General features: G+C 38.6%; 2 protein-coding genes across 2 annotated transcripts in view; one reads left to right on the top strand and one right to left on the bottom strand.

Moving 5' to 3' along the window:
• LOC134789843 (solute carrier organic anion transporter family member 3A1-like) overlaps nucleotides 1–13,786 on the bottom strand; it is a 122,063-nt gene that overhangs the window by 25,738 nt on the left and 82,539 nt on the right. The gene's annotated exons all lie outside the window — the stretch shown is intronic.
• Nucleotides 1–13,786, top strand: part of LOC134789834 (tumor protein D54) — a 222,948-nt gene that overhangs the window by 133,079 nt on the left and 76,083 nt on the right. The window lies entirely within an intron of this gene.

Below are 13,786 nucleotides of genomic sequence, written 5' to 3'. Positions count from 1 at the left end.
TGATTTGAGGGGGGGGGGGGGGTCAAAAATCGTCAAAAATAGATGATGTAATTTATGAACAGCCCCTATGTACATTTGCACTGCATTTAGTATTTTCGTACTTACCAAATAACAGTTTTAGAACTTTAAAAGTTAAGTACAGTTAGTGTTGTTATGGTTGATTTCAATATGCTTCGCGAAGGATCAAGAATGTTCAATCCATCATTGTAGTGCAAGTGTGGTAGAAGGGATCGGCATACTGAGCTCGCACGGCCTGCCGCAGCGCGTAAAATACCTAAACTCGCTCAACGCCGAAATGTAATAGCGCTCTTAATAAGTGCGAAGTTTGATGTTTGGATATTTCTTCGGTTTTTACGCTATAAAATTCGTGAATTTTACGACGTATGACACATAAATCAAAATCATCCAAATCTATTTTCTTTTTTGTTTTCTTTTTTTTAGGTTTGGTCGTTTAATTCCGCCCTTACGCCCTTCGCTAGCAATCCGTGATACCGATGCATGCGATACACCTAATACACAAATCAAATTATTACAAGACATCAACCAAATCGTGACGACCTGACTATAGTGACATTTGTCCATAAGTTTGAAACTTACCCGTCAATTCAGGTGGTCATTTCGTTATGTTTTCTAATGGAAGAAATTTCTCTCCCGCACGTTTTTTTTCCAATAAATAACTATTTACACTATTTACAACTTTTTCTCTGTAAAATCTAAAACTTTCGGCATGATTATTGCAGTCTAATAATAATTCACACGAAACTAGACAAAGCAATGTTTACATTGTCAATATTGACAACTATCATAGAGGGTAGATGTTGTCTATTATTAAAGTTGTTGCCATTGCTAGAAATTAGTACCAACAAATTTCCGTAACATGGCGCACCCTCAATCATGATATTACGAGTATAAATACTGCACTGATAGAATTCTACAGAAAAACAACGCAAATAGCCTAATAGATCTTAGCCGCACCCTGTCCTCGACGCTAGGAATGTTTTTCAAAGTAATAGCTTCAGGCATCGCGTGTTCGGCTTCTAGGTTTCGCTTCATATTCCATTCATATGACAATTAGGTAGGTCTGCTCGAAATAAGGCCGAAAGGTCCTTTGAATAATTACTTTTATAATATAAATGACCCTTGTGAACGTCTAAGAATAGGCAAGTGTCCTTCACATTAAAAGTGGGGCGGAAAGGAAACGGGAATGGATCATTCCAGACGGTTCAAGCGTCTCTTGAGCCCGCCGCACCTGTAGGGCCTTATTAAAACCCTTCGCTTCGGTGCAATTGCAAAGCCGCAATACATCGACGAAGTAAAACGTGATTTCGGTTACATAACTTACATATGAAAGGTTTCCGGTATTGGTTTTAGACTGGGATTGAGAGAGATTATGCATATTCCAAACAATATGATAAGGACAGTTGGTTCAAATGCGTCCCTGGGGTAACTGCTATTTTAATTCGAACTTGGCAGTGACTATGTCAACATTGTCAATTGACATGATAATTACAGATAAATAAAAGCGTTTAAAATTTTGCGCATAAAGTTCATTTCATAATAAAACAATGGAATAGAAAGACCCATTTTAAATAAAGTAATAATTGTATACCAACTTGTACAACGATTGCCAAGTCCTAAGTTATTAATAATTTAACTATAAATTATACGCTAATAAATATTAATTAGAATAATATGCTGTTTCATTTATATTCAGTATAAAATATTCAGGCTGCCATCGTCATCGCACCGCCTAACTTTGGCCTACTACTCGGTAGGTACCTAGTTCCTAAGGTCCTAGTCCTTTAAGTAAAATGAGCCAACTTAAGGATTTAAGGTAGTTTCCCTCCAGGGCCCAACATATCTTTCTACACTGTATATACTTTTTCACCACATCAGCTCGGAAAGGCTTACTTACTACTTACTTACTTCAAAAACTGATAGCGAAGTTGCATTTTATTCACATTGATTTTGGATGATAAATATTTAATAACATTCATTTGGATTTGATTTGGTTTGATTTTGTTTGATATTTTACATTTAATATTTTGCTTCGGGTTGGTGTGGTGAAAAATTTTGTGCTTTACTCGGGGGCAAATTTGGGGGGGGGGGGGGTCAAAAATAGGCCAAATATGATCACATGATTTCTGGACGACCCCTTAGGTAAGATTTAACTCACCAGGTGGCGCTCTTAAAATTAAATTTAGCTTTATTCATCAAAAAGTATATTTGTTTTCAAAAGTGAGTATACTGTATTTGACACATTATGACTGACGTATATAGAGATGTAACTAACCCAAATCGGTTGTCACAGCAAGCGATTACGATTGGATGGCACGTAGACTGAGGTATCGAATTGTGACGTATAATTAATTTTTATTTGAGATTTAAATAAAGCTAGAATCATATGGTTTTTCCGCAAGGTAAACGCATTTAATACACCGACCGAGTAGGTAGCACCCATCGTCAAAATCTAAACTAACTGGGGATCCATTTTAAAGTTTATTTATGTTATTTGTGTCAAATTTGTTGTCTGTTATGTGACGATAAATATATCCATATTTACAGTTAATTATCCACCTTTTCCTTATTTTTATTAAAAGAAAAATGAAAAATTCATATCGATTTACTTATACGACTACCGATTCATAACGGTGGTGTCCGGCCAACCCTAAAATTAAAAAAAAAAAAGTCGTAGAACGTAAACGTTTGCAGTGCAATTGTTTTCCTTTGTGATTTCGATGTGCAAGACGTTTTACGTTGTATTGCTGTTGTGAGTGACAGATGTCAAATAACGCAAATAACGATGCACACAGTATAATGCTAGATGGTTCCACTGTTGTTTAACGTAAAGGCCTAAGTGTGTTCCGGCGAGCTGATGGCAGTGGTGGGTAGGTCAAGGGCGCGCGTGAAGTCTGTTAGTCATGGCCGATGGGAGCGTCATTCACGACATGACATATTGCACTTCACCTGCCTAGCCTACAATATTTGGCATTTATTTGACGATTAACAGTAGCTAGCGTATTTTAATGTATACTGATAAATGCATATTTCCAAGGTTTTGACAGACGACAGGATTTGACGCTTAAATTACGCCACCTGGATTGAAGGTTTAGGTCAACTCAATCAGTAATGCTTATTTATGTAGGAGAAGTAGGTATACTTAAGGTAGATGACACATAGTTACTGCTGCACACACGCCATTATGTAAGCTTGGCGTAAAAGTTTAACGCCTAATTGAACTACTGATGTGGTACGGGTACGAGTATGCAGAGTAACTTGCGGAGAAAAAAAAATCATCATCATTGAACCTACCGAGACTCGACTCCGTAAAAATGACACATGCATTTAAATTACATTCGACAGACAGGAGGCGTCTGCTTTTTATTTCTCCATAGAGCCGAAGGAAATATCTTATAAATATATAATAATTGTATACGACAAGACACGCAAGAATAGCACGTGCGGGTTCAACTAGGGTTGCCAACCGTACTATATTATATAGTATTGTACTATATTTTGGCTCTCTGTACTATATACTTTTGGAAAAATATATAGTACGCTAAAATACTATATTTCCGATTAAAACGTATATTTCACTCGTTTAGTATTTTATCTAAGAGTACTATATTTTTTTTAAAAGGTACTATATTTTTGATGCATTATTCTGGAAAATACTATATTCCACCAAAAAAAAGTTGGCAACCCTAGGTTCAACAGCCTTCATTTATTAAATGTATCCTGCAGTTTTATGATATGAGTTACGACGCCCCACATCCATGATTCAGCGGTAGCTTTAAGTAACGACCCAGCGAGAATTTAAGATTTGATGTATTCACTTTGAGTTGGGTACGTCTTGCGATTCGAGGAATTATGACTTAACCGATTTCCAAAGAAAGATGGAGATCCTTTCTTCGACTGTTTTCCTTCTTTCCCTTCTATTACTGTAAATAAGTCACGGCACGAGGCAATGGAACTCTAAAAATGTTACATTTACACATCATGTCGATTCAGAACTTTTTAAGTGAGCCGTGTATTTATTTATTGTGATTATTAATGGAAGTAATAATAATAACCTACTGTATTGTTTATTTAGTAGGGCTATAAGCTGTGTTATACGTATAAAACCCAGTAACATAAACAATAGACACTAAAACTCTTCAATAGCAAATTGAATTTGCAAGTCTAATTCATACAAAACAAATGCAATATAGGGAGTAGGTATAACCTGGATAACTTTCCTTACATATTATTTTAGTACTTTGGCAAGTCAGAACAATACTGCGTCAGTTTCACTGCGGCAATATTAGTTTAAGTGGCAAGGTAATAAAGTAATAAACTAATTTGGCGGGTGCTTGTTTTATACCTATTGCCACTATGGATGTAATGGGCTCGTGTGGGACGTGAAAGTAATATTAATAGTGCTAAAACAAACAAAGATCTTCGATTAAAAGAGCAGGCAAGTGGATAATTTTAATAATTATTATCTACAGATTCGAATTTACTGACCGAGCGCGATTGAGAGATTTATGTACTTCGGGGCGAGATAGGATACTTAGAATTAATAAAGCAAATGGCCACAAGGTTCGACGTACTACTTTATGTCTGCTAGTAAATGGCAGAGCAGTGCGGTTATACGAGCGCACGGCACTAGTCAAGCAAGGCATGCCAATAAAGCCGTGGAATATAGTGCCACCTCCCTAAGGTCGAAAGGAACAGAAGGTCAACGATTTATAGCAGTGGATAAATGGCGAAGTTCGTTGTAATTTGTTCGCGAACTGCGATTTATACGGAGTAACATGAGGTACGGCGCACTCCGAACTAGTCCGAACTCGTATTTACAACACGGTCAAAGTATTCGGACAACTCGCTCGTAATGTAATATGTAGGATGAACGCGTCGCAATGACGTTATGAAACCAGGTGTACAGAATCAGATATTTTGGTCTCTGACCTGTTTGTCTGTACTGTACTTATACCGTTGCTTCGTCAATGTTTGTAGTGGACAAATGATTTTATGACGTGAAAGTTACACTAACATCTCTACCGAGCATATTATACATGAGAGTGTAAAGGAGATGGTAGAAGAGCCGGCCGCAAAATTTCTAACCGACTTGATACCACGATGAAATGCACAATGGTTTCCCAGAAAAGTTATGCTAAGTCCGAATTCGATAGTCTGCCACTGCGGAACTTGCCGAAAGTACGAAAAAGAAGGCCACTTCCGGTGCGAAAAAAGGGGCTGATTTAACCCATCTGATACCGAGATAGTAGTTATGGCAGCAGTTAGAAATTTACATGTAGACACAGAAAAGCGAAGTCTGCCACTATTTTTTTTGCCGGAAGTGCTTGGCAGACGCTCTCAAAGGTGACCATCGGGACCCCTAAATTAACCCATCTGATACCACCATGAAACCAATGCCAGTCGGTAGGTATGAACTCTCATGTCAGGAATATATAAGTCTGCCAAGGCTTTTCCTGCCGAAACACCATGGCAGACGAGATTATGTAAGCAAGGTCGCCATCGGTTACCCTACACTAACCCATCTGATACCACCATGAAACCAATTCCATTCGGTAGGTATGAACCCCCATTTTAGGAATATATAAGTCTGCCAAGGTTTTTCCTGCCGAAACACCTTGGCAGACGAGATTATAAGCAAGATGACCATCGGTTACCGTACACTAACCCATCTGATACCGCCATGAAACCAATTCCAGTCGGTAGGTATGAACCCTCATTTCATGAATATATAAGTCTGCCAAGGCTTTTCCTGCCGAAACACCTTGGCAGACGAGATTATGTTAGCAAGGTGTACATCAGTTACCCTACATTAACCCATCTGATACCTCCATGAAACCAATTCCAGTCGGTAGGTATGAACCCTCATTTCGGAAATTTTTAAGTCTGCCAAGGCCTTTCCTGCCGAAACTCCTTGACAGACGAGATTATGTAAGCAACATCCGCATCCGTGGGACCGGTATACGTGATTACTGTAGGCTTATTTATTACTTTATGCTTTTACATATTTGTATATTATTATGTAATTAATGAAATATATTTATAATTTATTAAACCTATACCTAATACATTGGGAATTCATTACCTGCTTACGGCAGTAGTAGGGAGTAGTGGGTGAGTTCTGGCTCACTTAGCCAGGCCAACAGTCCCTCCCCCTTTTTAGGGTTCCGTACCCAAAGGGTAAAACGGGACCCTATTACTAAGACTTCGCTGTCCGTCCGTCCGTCCGTCCGTCCGTCCGTCCGTCCGACCGTCCGTCCGTCTGTCACCAGGCTGTATCTCACGAACCGTGATAGCTAGACAGTTGAAATTTTCACAGATGATGTATTTCTGTTGCCGCTATAACAACAAATACTAAAAACAGAATAAAATAAAGATTTAAATGGGGCTCCCATACAACAAACGTGATTTTTGACCAAAGTTAAGCAACGTCGGGAGTGGTCAGTACTTGGATGGGTGACCGTTTTTTTTTGCTTTTTTTTTGTTTTTTATATGGTACGGAACCCTTCGTGCGCGAGTCCGACTCGCACTTGCCCGATTTTTTTTCCCTTGTTGAGGCCCTGCAACCTTACCTTGAACCCAACCTAATGTCATTGTAGCTCGAATCTAACCTAATCTATTTTTATTGCTTTTAGAAAATATTCTAATAACAATTATCTACTTTTGCAAAGTTAAATGTTGAATTCTTTATTTCGCAAAATGGAATTTTAATGTGACTATAATGTATGTGCAATCTACTTAGAAACTGGGTTTAGAAATATAAAAACACACATTTTATATAGGATAATAAGTTTATTCAAGTAATATTCTGAACATATGAGATATAGTAACATCATTACTTATTCTGTGTACAGTGGAGAAAACATGCAAGTTGACATTTTTCGTTTTAAAATAAAGATAAACTAAACAGTATTTGCCACAAACCGATGTAAAAAAAACTTTGCAGTTGTTGATTACAATACCATATCTTAAGGCCCCAGTACACAATGGGCCATCGCCGGCCATTCCAAGGGACGCATTTATGCGTTAGAGGGAGCAAATGATATTGCTATCTCATTCTACCGCATGGCTGCGTCCCTTGGAGTGGCCGGCAATGGCCCATTGTGTACTGGGGCCTTTACAATTTCTCTCCATGAACATTTTATGATACCCAACCAACCTTCCGGTTTTCGCCCGAATGAATTAAAATATTCACCAACACCATTGACATCAATATAAATGGCTATCCGAGGTTACATATCAGAATACCGAAAATTGATTTACCTAATGTTGAATCACCTAAGCTCGTTTCACCTATTTTTTTAAATACCTAATGATCAATTAACCTAAGCTCATAACACCTAATGAACGAATTACCTATTGCACGTTTCACCTACAATTGGTTTACCTAAGCTCAGAATACCTATGCTCGATTTACCTAAAGTTGAAACACCTAATACTCGAAATACCTAAAGCTAATATACCTAATACACGAAACACCTAATGTTGATATACCTAATGCACGAAATACCTAAACTCGGTATACCTAATGATCGAATTGCCTAAAGTTAACATACCTACTGCACGAATTACCTAAAGTCGGTATACCTAATGATCGCATTACCTAAAGTTAACATACCTAATGAACGAAATACCTAAATTTGATACACCTAATGCACGAAATACCTGAAGTTGATGGACTTAATGAACGAAATATGTACCTAAAATCAAAAATATAATTATTGTTTAGTAGAATATTATTAGTACATACAACATTTGGTATAATTTTTTTAGCCAAATCATTCAATTGGCTTACCATTTTTTATTATAATATAAGGTCTAGTCATTTGCCAGAGTCGAGATAGGTGCGACGACGAGCAAAGCGAGGAGGAGCGTGTTAGGTTAACTGCGACCAAACAGTGCCAAAACCGACTTTTATTTCATCGTCATGATGTTGACTTACAAAAATTAAGTTTTTGATAAGATAAGATAACTCATTTTGTATTAGACTTACGAAATCAGTCTACTACCTAAAAAGTAGCGTTTCAAAAAGTGTATTTTTAAGTTGTTATCCAAACAAACAGTTTCTACTTTAAGGTTGGGAAATCATACGATTTATTGGGTGGAGTTGGTTGCCACTTGGATCATTCCGCAAAATGATATGAATTTTGTACTAGGTATATAGACTTTAGGTATTCCGTGCATTAGGCATATCGACATTAGGTAATTCGTTCAGGAAGTATATCAACTTTAGGTATTTCGTGCGATAGGTTTAACAGTTTTAGGTATTTCGACCATTAGGTAAATCAAGTTTAGGTACATCGTTCATTAGGTATATCAGCTTTAGGTGTATCGTCCATTAGGTATATCAGCTATAGGTGATTCGTTCATTAGGTATAATAGCTTTAGGTGAAACCTGCAGTAGGTAAAACGTACATTAGGTATATCGTGCATTAGGTGTTTCGTCCATTAGGTTATTTGAGCTTAGGTATTATAAACTTAGGTCAGTCAATGTTTAGGTAAAATGATCGATAGGTCATTTAAAAATAGGTGAATCAAGCATAGGTGATTCAACATTAGGTAAATCAGTTTTCGGTATTCTGATATGTAACCCTATCCGATGTCAGCCAGGTTTAAAATCCGGATCTAAATTGATAATAAGCAATTTAAACAGGTGAACAGGTAGCTGAACAAACACTGGCATTTTGTTGGCTGCAAATACATTCGATTCCACGCCTATATTCATTTTACTCATATAGTGTTACACAGAACTCATTTGCTGTCAAGAATTACCGACAATTGTCGTGTTTCTTGTGACAATTGTCATTAGCTTCGCAAAATAAGTACTTAGTATTTGGCGATATAATGGAGTTTTTATTTTATTAACATGTTGGTGGCAAACAAGCACACCGCCCGTCTGATGGTAAGCGGTTACCGTAGCCTATGGAGGCCTGTAACGTCAGTACCAACTGTGATGTCGACAAGTGTCGCACCTGCCACCGTAGTGAAATAGAGGCCAGGCCCCAATTTCACATCGGTGACAGGTGCGACGAATTGTAAAATCACTATCGCTGAAGTCACAGGCATCCATGGGCTACGATTACCACTTACCATCGGGCGGGCCGTATTCCTGTTTGCCACCATCATTGTATTATTAAAAAAAAACTTTATTATATCGGAAAAAACAGATATTTCTCCTGTGAAGTTTCTGACAATTGTCAAAGATCTAGAAGAATTGTAGGTAATTCTTGACAGGTAATGAGTTATATGTCGGAATTTCGTGACAATTGCTGTGTTTCTGTGACAATTGTCATAAACTTAGCAAGAGAAATATCTGTTTTTTTTCCGATATCATAAAGTTTTTTTTTGATAATGCAATGATGGTGGCAAACAGGAATACGGCCCGCCCGATGGTAAGCGATAACCGTAGTTCATGGATGCCTGTGACGTCAGCAACAGTGATTTTACAATTCGTCGCACCTGTCACGTTGGTGAAACAGGGGCCAGGAGTTAAGTCAAAAGCTAGTAAACAGTAATCTCCTCCATAGTCCTCTCTAACTTTCAGGCAGTTTTATTAACTTCTTATGGTATCAATGTGGAGTATAAATAGTCTACTATACATATATCCCAAAAACTTTAATGTTTACGTTTTTAAATACAGGGTGACCTTAGCCATTGGACAAACCCTGAAATCCCACATAGGGTTACTTCTCAGAAATGCTCTAACGGTAATTTCTTTTTAATTAGAACAAAAGATAAAACATTAAATTATCAAACAAAAGTTAATTCCAATAATCGACAACAAAAAGAAACATACTGTATTAATCATTGGCAGTGCTTTTGACAATTTGTTTGAAAATGTGCGGCAATGATGACATTTGTCAAAAGTCAGAATCTTATTAATGTCATAAATAAAAAAGATAATCAAAACGGTCGAAGAAAGTTTTAATTAATTTAATTTAATTTAATAATTTAATAATTAATAATTAATCTTATTTAAAGCTGCAACACGACTGATTAATTGACATGATTGTTCTCCCAGAAGGAGGTTCGTGGGGTGTTAGACTTTGGTACGGTCGTATAGAGGGCGGTCTCGTGACTTCAGAAAATTCCGACTTTTGGCCTACCGCTTCCGGTCAGAAAAATGTTCGACGGCCCGGCCAAACGGTGGGAGGTAGGTGGGGGGTGCTCGACCAAATATCATAGAGGGACCCTGGCAGTTTTTGACGCCGCCATTTTTTTTCAAAATGGCTGACTTTTTTTTTTAATTTTTTCAAGTTTGTCCTAGCGCGCTGAAATTTTGGTCACGGAATCTCGGGGTCCTCTAGATTCGTATGGGAAAAAAAAATTCGAAAAAATCCAAGATGGCGGAAAAAATGGCCCCTTTTATTTTGTATGGCAACTTTTAAACGGTGCGAGATAGGTGGGGGGTGCTCGACCAAATGTCATAGAGGGCCCCGAGACAAAATAAACTGCATTTAAAAATTTTCAAACGGGCCGACTTTTTTTTTTTTTTTCAAGTTGGTCCGAGCGCGCTGAGATTTGGCATGGCGAGAGATAGAAGCCTCTAGATTCCTATGAAAAAAAAAATTTTTGGACAAAATCCAAGATGGCGGAAATAATGGTCATTTTAATTTTGTATGGCAACTTTTAAACGGTGCGAGGTAGGTGGGGGGTGCTCGACCAAATGTCATAGAGGGCCCCAAAACAAATCAAACTGCATTTAAAAAATTTCAAAATGGCCGACTTTTTTTTTTAATTTTTCAAGTTGGTCCGAGTGCGCTGAGATTTGGCATGCGGCGAGCTAGGGGGCCCAGCATTACCATGTAAAAAAATTTTTTGGAAAAATCCAAAATGGCGGGCGACAAGGGCAAAATTCAAATTTCCAAGTAGGTTAAGCGAGCCCGAAGGGCGAGCTTCAGGCCGGGAGGCCGAAGGCCGACCCCGCGTAGGGCCGTCAGGCCCGGAGCTTCACCCCGAATATCCAAGCGTGCCCCGCCCCCAGTAATTTTGGGCGAGGCCGAAGGCCGAGCTGCGGGAATGACGAACAAAGCAAAATCCTATACAAAAAGTGTGTTAAGCGAGCCCGAAGGGCGAGCTTCAGGCCGGGAGGCCGAAGGCCGACCCCGGCGGAGGGCCGAAGGCCCGGAGCCTCCACCCCGACTCCCAAAACGCGAGGCCGAAGGCCGAGCTGCGTGAATGCAGTTCCCCCAAGCGTTCTACAAAGTCAACTGTCTTGATAAGCGAAGCCGGCGGGCCGAAGGCCAGACGGCGAAGCGTCGAGGCTCGCGAAGGCCGAAGTCCGAGCTCCGCGTAGGGCCGAAGGCCCGAAGCGTCACACGAGAGGGGGAAGTTGGCCTACGGCCTTCGGCCTTCGGCCCGCCGTTTCGCTTGTCTAAGACACTTTTCCTATTGGGTCGTGTTTAAGCTCCAACTTCCCGCTTAAGCCCCGAAGCAAAAGCAACCCTCCCAACTGTTTTAATAAGCGAAGCGGCGGGCCGAAGGCCCGACGCTGAGCTTCGAAACCCAGCGAAGGACGAAGGCCGAGCTCCGCGTAGGGCCGAAGGCCCGGAGCGTCCCTTACGAGTTCCCAAGCACGCGAGGCCAGGCCGAGCTGCAGGAATGTAGTGCTTTCACGCGGATCTTTTCGTCCTAGCAAAAGTACAACTTTATTTCTTTTTCCCTTTGGAAAACAAACTACTACTACTACTACTACAACAAAAACAACAGCACCAACAACAAACTACAAGAAGACCGCGGGGCCCTCGGGCCCCGCGCACAGGGCAAAATCTAGTCATACTATTTATTACCTCAGGAGCTACTAACACATACAGGTTGCTCCAAAGTAAAAAAATCGTAATTTGTTATGATACTTTGTATACTGGTTCTAAATACCATTGACGTGTAAAATTGTATTGATTTTATGAATAAATTATTGAATATTGAATATAAATACCCTAATGCATGGACACCCTGTATATCAACTTGAAAGAAAATGTTCAATATTTCTTTATAGTGCGACTCCTTAGCTCGATTTAGTATGGAGGTAGAGTCTGGCTAATAAAAGATGAACCTGCAAAAATGCGGTCCTGGTCTGACCCATCCTAAATCCTGTCCCATCCGGCAGAAAGCACGAAACTTGGCATGCAAACTTCAAACTTCAACATTTATTCAGCAAATAGGCCGCAAGGGCACTATTACACGCCGCTAAAGAAATTTTCACTTCAAAAAGTTTTGAGATGTAATGTGAAACCAAGTCGGTTATTTTAATCAGTGCCAGGGGGTGTTAAAACAGTATCAATAAGATATCTTTAATTTGTAATTTTTAGCGAGTTTTAGCGGTGGGCAAAGTAATCCGGTGATTTGGCATCCATACCAACATTGCCCACCACCAAAAACGGATTAGGGTTGTCACTTTCATCTAATTTACCCAACTTCGCATGTAAAATAAGGTTATGTTTGTACACTAAAGTAAGTTTATAAATATATACTGTATTTAATTTGTCTTATTATCCTTTACTTAGATGTTTTATCCCGTTAACTAATGAAAAACACAGCAAAAATCATATTTTTGGCCATTAAACTATTGTAACAGATTTTCTCAAAAGTGACAACCCTAGCCTTTGTAAAATGCTTAGGCGAGCCTTATATGGAAATGAGCAAAAACGGGTAGGCAACATTGCCCAGCAAATTTATTTAAAAGTTTTTACACTTATCGCTAAGTTATTAACAGGGAATGGTAGGATTGCCCAAAACCAGTGATCCTTAGACATCATCATCATACGAGCTGTATTTGAATACCAAATTGACGTGGGCAATGTTGGCGAAAACTCCGGATATCTTTGCCCACCCTCTAAAACGCAAAAAAAATGGGTAAAAACACGATAAAAATATTTTTTCTTCAAATAAACTGATGCGTTTGATCACAATGGACGTGCTGAGCAAAAAAAGTAATTACGATTTGTTTTTTTTTTTGAGAAATTCGTGTTTTTTTTTAAATGCGGGCAAAGTTGGTGATAATGACCGGTACCTACTCTTCGAAGGCCGCAAAAATATATGACATGCTCTTATGGTTCTACAAATAAGATCGTGTCAGATATTTTTGCGGCCTTCGTTGTGTGTTGTGTAACATAAATTGCAGGTGACTGTATATTAGGAATAATTATTTTATTTAGTTTCAACGAAAGTTTCAAGTTTAGTACGAAAATACTTCAGATATACAATATGCACAAAATGTAGACCTAATCGAAATAAAACATTGCTTTTTATAGTAAATTTTTTTTAAAAACATTCTATACATAGGTATACATAACAATAACCAGGCCACAGCGGTATTGGCCTGTAAGCTTTATCTCGGTCTCCAAAGCCGCAAAAACTCGCTAGTACTTCGTGCTGGTCTAGCCGTTATTTTTTCTTGAAGATTTTCAGAGAACAGCACGTACACGCATTATACATATAGACGGAACGAACGGCATAATCATAATCATTTATTCGTCGCAATCCATGTTATTACAGATCTAGGTACAAGACTTTCAGGTATTACTTATACGAATTACATAACGCTTCCTGTTAATAGGCAATATTTTAAGATAAAAGTTCTATAATATATTACAAGATTACAATTGTCATCAAAATTAATTGACGTACAGAAGTCAAATACGTTTTTAAAATGACGCAAAATGAAAATTAATCCCAATCAGTAAAGGATGAGTCTTTAAACTTTTTTCATTTTAAGCGAGTTTTGATTTGAAGGAACATAATACTTAAATTCGACTGTAATCGTATTGTT

The sequence above is a fragment of the Cydia splendana genome, chromosome 4, assembly GCF_910591565.1.
Source record: "Cydia splendana chromosome 4, ilCydSple1.2, whole genome shotgun sequence".
Taxonomy (NCBI): domain Eukaryota; kingdom Metazoa; phylum Arthropoda; class Insecta; order Lepidoptera; family Tortricidae; genus Cydia; species Cydia splendana.
This window is presented reverse-complemented; position numbering and strand designations above follow the sequence as displayed.